The sequence below is a fragment of the Crocodylus porosus genome, unplaced genomic scaffold (assembly GCF_001723895.1).
Source record: "Crocodylus porosus isolate Cpor-Errol unplaced genomic scaffold, CroPor_comp1, whole genome shotgun sequence".
Taxonomy (NCBI): domain Eukaryota; kingdom Metazoa; phylum Chordata; order Crocodylia; family Crocodylidae; genus Crocodylus; species Crocodylus porosus.
Window position 1 is genome coordinate 30,861,477 of NW_017728951.1, and position 8,200 is coordinate 30,869,676.

The window sequence follows — 8,200 nt, forward strand, 5'->3', positions numbered from 1 at the left end:
CTGGGGGCAGCAGGAGCACCACAGAGGCACTCTGGCCAGAAACCGGAGCATCTCTCCTGGCACTCCCAGGCTGCCTCCAGGCACAGTCTGAGGCCATGCCTTGCCTTGCTGTTCTGCGAAGCACTTTTTTTTTACCCCTGGATGTTTAGGGGACTAATTTTGCCCCTGTGCTGCAAACTTGCAGTGGGCATTTCAGTATAAATTAATATTAGAACCGTATAATATTATTTTTTGTGCTGAAGTCCATGGTCCATTACTTCAGGTTGCTTGGGTCCTCGGGGCAGAACCAGACCTGTTACTCACAACAGGGAAATGTCCTGCCTATTGAAGTAGCTTCCAGCTTCTTTGCTCCCACAACAGCTGGTTGTGCTAAGCAGACTACCTTGTCACAAAATCTTTCTTGCTAATTTCATTTTATTTTAAATGTCTTAATAACAGTTCTGCTGAGTAATGCATCTGACCAGTTCCCAGCTAATTTAATTTTATGGGAGATTGTCTCCTAAATTCCACTTCCCTTCTGAGGCATTTACTTCAGCTGGTTCCTCTTCCACTTTTGTGAGAGATGACTCTTGAAGGGTAGTATACACAGCAGAGACTATCTATGCCATGGAGCACAGAAAGGGGCCATTGGGACCATTCCCTCCTTCAGTGTTAACCTCTGTTAACCAAGGGAAACCAGCTCATTTACTAGGCTGCTGAAGACCCACAGGAAGACAGCCCTATTTGGTGTTTATGAATCCTGCATAACAGAGAAGCATAGAACTGGCTGCCTATCTTTAAGCCCCAGACTGAGGCCTTCTTGAGAGAATGGGCTCAGGTGCTAGAAAGGAGAGAAATAAACCTAGCCTCAATGAGGGTGAGGAAATCAGTAGCTAGGGGCTAAACATTTTGGCTGGTGTGCTACAAATTAAATACATGCCCTCCCCAAATGCCATTCAAGTCTCTTTTCCTTACCCATTACTTTGTGTTCCATGCGTTGTGCTCCCAAACCAAGCTCCTGCTCTTCTTTTGCTTCCTACCTTGCTTCCTATCCTGTGCTCCCTGCCTGATTTGGTGCCCTATGTGCTGCCTGTCAACACGTCACACACAGAGGCTGCCCATGCCACAAGTTGGTCACCCCTGTTTTACAGCAACCTCTGAGCCCAATTTTACTCCCATTTCTAATGAAAGATTTTTGGAACAAACTCCAAAATGGAAATAAATTTACAAATCAGTGTGGTTTTCTATGGACACCTTCACAGAATACAGCTGTATGGGTTACTTATCTCTGGTGCTGATTCCCCTTTTCACCTTCACAGAGGATAGCAAGGAAGATAATGCTCAGCCCCTTGTTTCTCTGCTCACCTTTATGAAGTACAACATGGCACATCAACGCAGAAATGCATCTCTTGCTTCAGAGCTGTCTTTAGGTCTTCTAGCTACACATCTCTGGAGTTCAAGTACTGATTAATGCCACATTCAGTTTGAGAGCAAAAGAGGACTAAAAGGTTTGATCAGTTAAAGTCAATGAACACTGTGCAGAAGCTGTTAAAAACCTAGAAGAACAGCTATATCTCATTCCCAGTTTCAACAACCCTTGGAAAGGTCACACTGTTATTGAAATCTCCTATATTCTACTTCACTTTCTAAAGGAGGCTTTGTCTTTAGTTGATTCCTGGTTTTTAGCTTTCTCATATAGTTCTAATCTTCAGATAGATGGCAGTCTTCTTTTCTTTTCCCAATTTTGATTGTTATCATTTGATATCATTAGTGTTCCCACGGTCTCCTCCTAGAATCACTGCAGCAATAATATTAGCTTTAGGAAACAGGGGAAGTCGTATATATTTTCTTGAACACTTTTTTATTTTTTAAATCAGATTTCTGAACACAGAGAAAAAGCTGCCACAAATACAAAGATGATTGCTGGAATGCTTAAGCCTGAGCTAAAGATAAGTCTAGGAGGTACAAGGTCTCTTCTCAGAAGACTGTTAAACAGTCAGAGTGGAAAACAAGCAGCATCACAGTAACAAAAATCCAAGTCTTATTGGCGCCTGCTGGTGACAATTATCTCATACCCAGATGTGATCCAGAATTCCTATCTTTCTTATCCAGTAATTCCAAGAAGCACATCTACATTTTATCCCATTACTTCTATTAGTATACATATAGCTTTATTTTTTCTATTCTCTGTTTCCATCACTAGGGAATGTACAAAATCAGATTTGTATTTTGGAAGTGATTCTACTAATTAACTTGCAGGAATGGAATCTAGAAAGAGAGAACCCAGCATACACCTCCTACGACTCAGTGGTTCAGTGGAGTCTTGGAGCAATGCTCCTTCCACTGATAAAAGACTAGTTGTAATTGTGACAGTCGGTAAGTCATAAAGCATTTTCATAAAACTTAGAAAGATAGAGCAAAATTACCCTGTTCATGGAAGAGCAAAGTTTCCTTTTTCTGTGTGTGCTAACCAGCGCTGAAGAGCTGAATACCAAGACATAAATAATGTAGCATAAGTCAGATTAGCAAATTGCTTTCCATATCTAAAATTATTACACTCATCATAAATCAGTTTGGTGAGTGAGTAATTAACCTATTTGCATCTGGAAACAGTGATGTGGCCTGCAGTTTGTCTTTGTGTCAGCACCCAGGATGTGAAGTGGTGAATGACATTTTGCAGAGCTGGGAAATGTATCTACTATATTACTAGCAACTTTTTGTAGTGCTCCTCAGGAAAACACAAAAAAAAAAGGAGTGAGAGGGCAGCAATGATATAGTATATTCCCTTCTGGCTAAGGAGTCTATGGCTTTCAGACTCAACTGGAGCTATGGATTTCTCTATCTTACAGTAGAGGTGTTATTAAAATTACAAAACTACAAGAACAATCCTCCAAAGGGCTTTGAAATTAACATTTGGATGAAGTTGTGTATGAGAAACTATGTATTTATTTTGTATTCTCTTTTCCAGTCAAATAAATGTTAGCTATATTATTTGTGGTATAACTTCAGCATTGTTCATTTTATGTCATGTCCATTATTGTTTTAGTCTATGTTTAGTTTGGTTAAAAAATAGCTAGATTGCCCATTTTGGATTGGAGAGCTAGAAGTTTTTCCATAAATTTCACTGGGCTTTGGGTTATGCTATGTACATAAATAAGTGTAGTAGGTATGTAGCTAAAAAAAATAGATTATGGACTTGATACCCAGAAAAATTATGTGCTACACAGATTGACTAAATCAGGGGTTGGCAAACTTTTGTCACTCTGGGCCACTGCTTGTGACCCAGTCCTTCTCCCTCCACCTCCCCCCCCACCATGGACCACCTCCTTGACAATCAGCAGATGCTGAGAAGGGAATAGATAGAAAAAGGCAGGCATTAGCACCCTGCAGATGCCTCCCTTGCTGCAACAGAGAGACTAAACTGAACATGGACCCTGGGGGCACCTCCTCTGTTGCTATGGCTGGAGCATGGTGCTGATTCCCTGAACTGTCCTGGGCCGGATCTACTGCATTCACAGATCAGATCCAGCCCCCAGGCCATAGGTTGCCAACACCTGGACTAAACAACAGAGATAATCACAAAAGGGAATATATAGTTCTAGTTTTGCAGTTCATGAGTGGTGTACTAGAGCTTCAAATTTCAGGTCTGGTTGAGTAAAAATTCCTGGTGGTCAGGAAGTACAGAAGATACACGGTATAAGGGATAAGCTGGGCATGGGCTGGAGATGGGAAGAATGTTCAAGTCATGGGGCAGTAGTTTATAACTCCACATTGATGCTGAGAAGTGTTGCTGCCTATAGACAAATGGAGAAACTATGTTGTAAGTTACACACCCTTGATGACTACCTAATTTATGTAGCCCTTGGACCAATCCAAGGGTGTACAAAGGTAGTTCATAGCACATTAGCTTTTTTCTGCCTACACTTCGAGTCCTGTGTTGCATCACTTAAAGGCACAGAACAGAATCTTGGTCCTTTTTCAAACTATAATTACATTTATGACACACTTGAAATAAAGAGCTGTTTTTACCATTTGAGTAAATTAGACCCATTTTTAAAATCCTGGAAATATATATGAACATTTGTAGCACTATCTTGACCTACTTTCCTTTTATTGGCTTATTTAAAGAAAAAGAGGTAATTATAAATATAAAATGGAATAAATATAAAATATATAAAATGGAATAATCCTGAACTTGTGACCAACAAAATGATCTTTTGGGTTTTCCTCCCTCCCTTCCTCCCTTACTTCATACCTCTCTCCCTTCCTACAACTGGATTTACAGGAAACCCATAACTTAATCTTCTGACTTGTGGTAATTTCTACTATGATCCAAGTATTATTTAAACACAGGGTATCACTAATATTATATAATATTAATACATTTTGACTTTAAGAAAACAGTGGAACTTGACTTTGTTGTGCTTGCTTAAATTAGGCATCAGAAAGATTGAAAAGCAAGATAATTCTTATGTTGGTCTTGCTCTTATTATATTTACTGTTCTCGTCATACAAAATGAGAAGTTTGGATTACTGTGGGCCAAATTCCATTCTGCCTATCAGGCACATAAGTGGACTTAGGCATTTATGTGAGATCATGTTTTACTAAAGGTTAGTCCCTGAAAAAAACTATTAATGCAAAAGGTGGGTGTGTCCTCCTCCTTGCTGCTTTTTTGTGACTCAGTCATAATGGTCAGATGGCAGTGTATTATAAAAGTAGATGCAGTAATGGATTTTCAAGGACTTTGTCTTAGTGGAGTGTAACCAGCAGGGCAGTGCCAGTGTAATGACACTCCAGGAGGCATCCCCTATGGCTTTTGGGGTCTTAATGCTAGCCCAGTGAAGGTGTGATATGGGCCGTGCTTAACTGCAGGGCTGGCAATGATGCAGGTGGCAGAGCCACAAGTGCAGTGGCAACCCCAGGTCACCAGCTTGTGCCAGCTGCAGGTTGGCCAGTGCACTGGGGCAGATGTCATAAGTGAGCACTCCGTGCTAGCAGGAGGAGGGCTCCAGGAAGGCGGAAGGCAGGGTTCGGAGCTCAGCAGCATCAAAGCCCTGATAGGGGCAATGTGAAGGGGTAATGGAACCCGCTCACCAGACTGGAGGCTCGGAGGAGTCTTCAGCCCCAGAGGTCCAAACTCTGGAGCGAAGCGAATGAGGCTTAGCCCGGGATAAGCCCCAGGGTTTGCAACTTCATCAGCATGAGTTGCTGAAGCAACGGACATGAGTTACCTGGGAGTGCTTGGGATTGAGAGCACATCGGTTGTTTGTCATTAGAACAGACTTGATCGTTTGAGTTTGGATTCGCTTTAGTTCAAAGTAGACTGGGTTGACCCACCAGTCAGAAGCTTTAAAGACCAATGACTGGTATTGGAGTGAGTTAATGAACTCGGGTCAATGAATTGTTTGGGACTCATGGGAGCTATTTATTCTAAAAGGACTTGACATATTTGATTTCTCTGAGGGGGGTGAATGGATAGCTGCCTCCAGACAGTGCAGAAAGATCTGAAAATGAATTAATTGGGACTTATATGAACCATTTATTTATTGAAGGCTTGAGTTTAATTCTTCCTAGAGGAAATTAATGATACAGTCGCCAGAGGGCATGGAGTGATCTACCTCTGAGCTACCACAGGATCATGTAAATCTGTAGTTGATTTGAAGGGACTCAATTGAAATCTTTAGCCTAAGGGCCTTGCGAACCTTTGCTGAACAAAGTGAGTGTAGTTTTTTACTGACTGCATTGCTATTATGGTACACTTCTGTGCAAATGACCATAGTCTGAACCCTTGTAAGACCTGGTTAGCATATGGATGGGGTGCAAAGAGGAGAAGGAGCCCTGAGAACCAATAGACATTGCTCGTAGGAGTACCCACTGATGACCAAGGACCCTCCCTCAATCTCACAAGATCAAGGTGTGGCAAGCGAGTCAGGGGGTGTGCCCTGAAAATGGGATGTATTATAGGTCAAACTGTCTGGTCCCAAGAGCTGGCACCGTAGAGGCTGGAGTGCATGGGCCTCGCGATAAAGTTGACTTGGGCACCACCACTCACAGACTTGGACAGAATGGAATAGAATCTCAGATGCTCAATATGTGAAATAGAATCTGGCCCCATGTCTGTAAAGATTTGGGAAAATATAGTAGTGTTTATAACCTATATGTACATCCATATCTATTTTCAATGAAATCAAGAAATGTTCAATTCATTTCACACATTTAGTTGATGTACTTAAATATATTAGTAAGACAGTACTTAGTAGCTTTTTGAGGGGAAGCTAGTATTTTCTCATTTCATGTAAAGCTCTCATCCTTTTACTAATGTCTGTAAATACATGAATCCTTCAGGACTAAAAGGAAAGTGGAACTCAGTGTCAGTAAACAGATTGCATTTATTCTTTTATGTTGATAAATGTTTATTCAGTGACAAAAATCAAGCCTTTGGGAATCGTATTATAAAATGGAACACTTAGTTTAAATTACATATGCATGTGAAATGTATCTGTTTTTTCTGGATGTTGTGGGAAAGTAAACTGAAAATGTTCAAAGTGGTAGAAAGTAGATAACTATTCCTGATTTAAATTTTTAAATATAAACAGAATCATATAATAAATTGATTCCTGATTTTGACATTACAAAACATGGAAGTATAGTCAAGGTTGAAAAGTGCAATTTGCTTCTTCGTTTCTGATCTAGCAAATAGATACAGTAGCTAATTATTTAAAAAATGGGGCATATTATAGTCACTGATTTTACACATCATGAAAAAATATATAGAGCAAAGTGAGCACAACCCAGAAATAACCTTCTGATTTATTACTGCCCCTTCTGGCTGATTGCATTTAAAAAAATAGGCTAGTTACACCAAGACTTAGATTTTCAAGGCTGTCTTAGAAACTGACATACCAGTTTCTATTAATTTTGTTCTTGCAAATCACTTTAGCAAGCTTTGAAAAAGCTTAACTTTAGCTTAAACGGCCCATCTTGTTCAATAGCTTAAATGTATACAGAACATTTGCTTTGTTGTTCAGCATTTTTGGTTATAACAAATAGTTTTTAAAAAGTCATTTGAGATTTAGATAATTGTAAGTTTATATACGTGTGTATGTATGCAGTCTATGTAGTTACACTAAGGGTGTGTCTAGATGTGATTTTATGCATGCCTAAACTTAATGTGCCTTAGCTTAAGGCTCATAAAGGTGATTTAGGCATATGTTGTCTACACATGGAGGTCTTCAGGCACCTTAATGCTGCTCACTGTAGCTCCCATTCAGGATAGCAAGTGGGCTGGGACTGCATCTGCCCCCCCTGCTGAACCCATCTCTGTCCTGGGCAAGTGCTGGCCTCCATCCTGGACACTGTGGGTAGGAGAGGTGGCATTAGCTCCTGGGGGCTCTGTGTGGCTTAGCCCAGGGCAGGCTGGGTTCAACATCGCTTCAGGCTTCACTGTCTCCTTGGACTGCCTGATTCAAGGCCGAACCCTCAGTTGCATTGCACCCAGACTGCCCAATCTGAGCTGTGCAGAGCCCTCAGGAGCTGACACTGTCTCTCCCATCCACAGGCTTCTAAGGGTGCCTGAATCCTAGGTGGGCAGCAAGGCATCCTGCCTCTGCAGGGCTGGATTGCCTGGCCAGCAAACCCACCCCGAAGGAGAGGCGTGGGGGATCTGCTAGCAAAGGCCCTGTGTGCACTGCACTACTCCCTTCCCTTGCAGGGTATCATAGCAGGGCCTTTCACCTGTGCTTTGACAGGAACCCTCATGCCACCTGCCCCCTCTGCCAACTTACCACACGCCAACAGAAACTGCTGCTGCGAGAACCGCTGCTCCAACTGCAGCGTCTGCACTTGCAGAACAGCACCCAACACTTCTTCATCTTGGTGGTGCCCAGGAGCAGTGCAGGGCCCCGTGGCCTCAGCTCCAGTCTGCTCAGTCAAATAGCGTTAAGGTGCCTTACTGCGTCTACATGTGGGTTAAGGTGCCTTAATTAATTGCACTTAAGTTTGATATTTGCTTTAAGCAGGTATTAAATTTAGGCATGATTAGTCTAAAATTGCCAATTTTAAGGCACATTAAGGGCGCATATGTATAGACCTGTGCCCTAATGTGCCTTAAAAATGGCTAATTTGCCTTAAATCACCACATGTAGATGCTCCCCAAGTGTATGTGTGTGTGGGGAGGGAATGTAGTTTGTTATATACTGCATTTAATCAAAAATAAGACAA

General features: G+C 41.7%; 1 protein-coding gene across 1 annotated transcript in view; it reads left to right on the forward strand.

The window, feature by feature from the left end:
• Positions 1-8,200, forward strand: part of PLCE1 (phospholipase C epsilon 1) — a 275,495-nt gene that overhangs the window by 182,868 nt on the left and 84,427 nt on the right. The window lies entirely within an intron of this gene.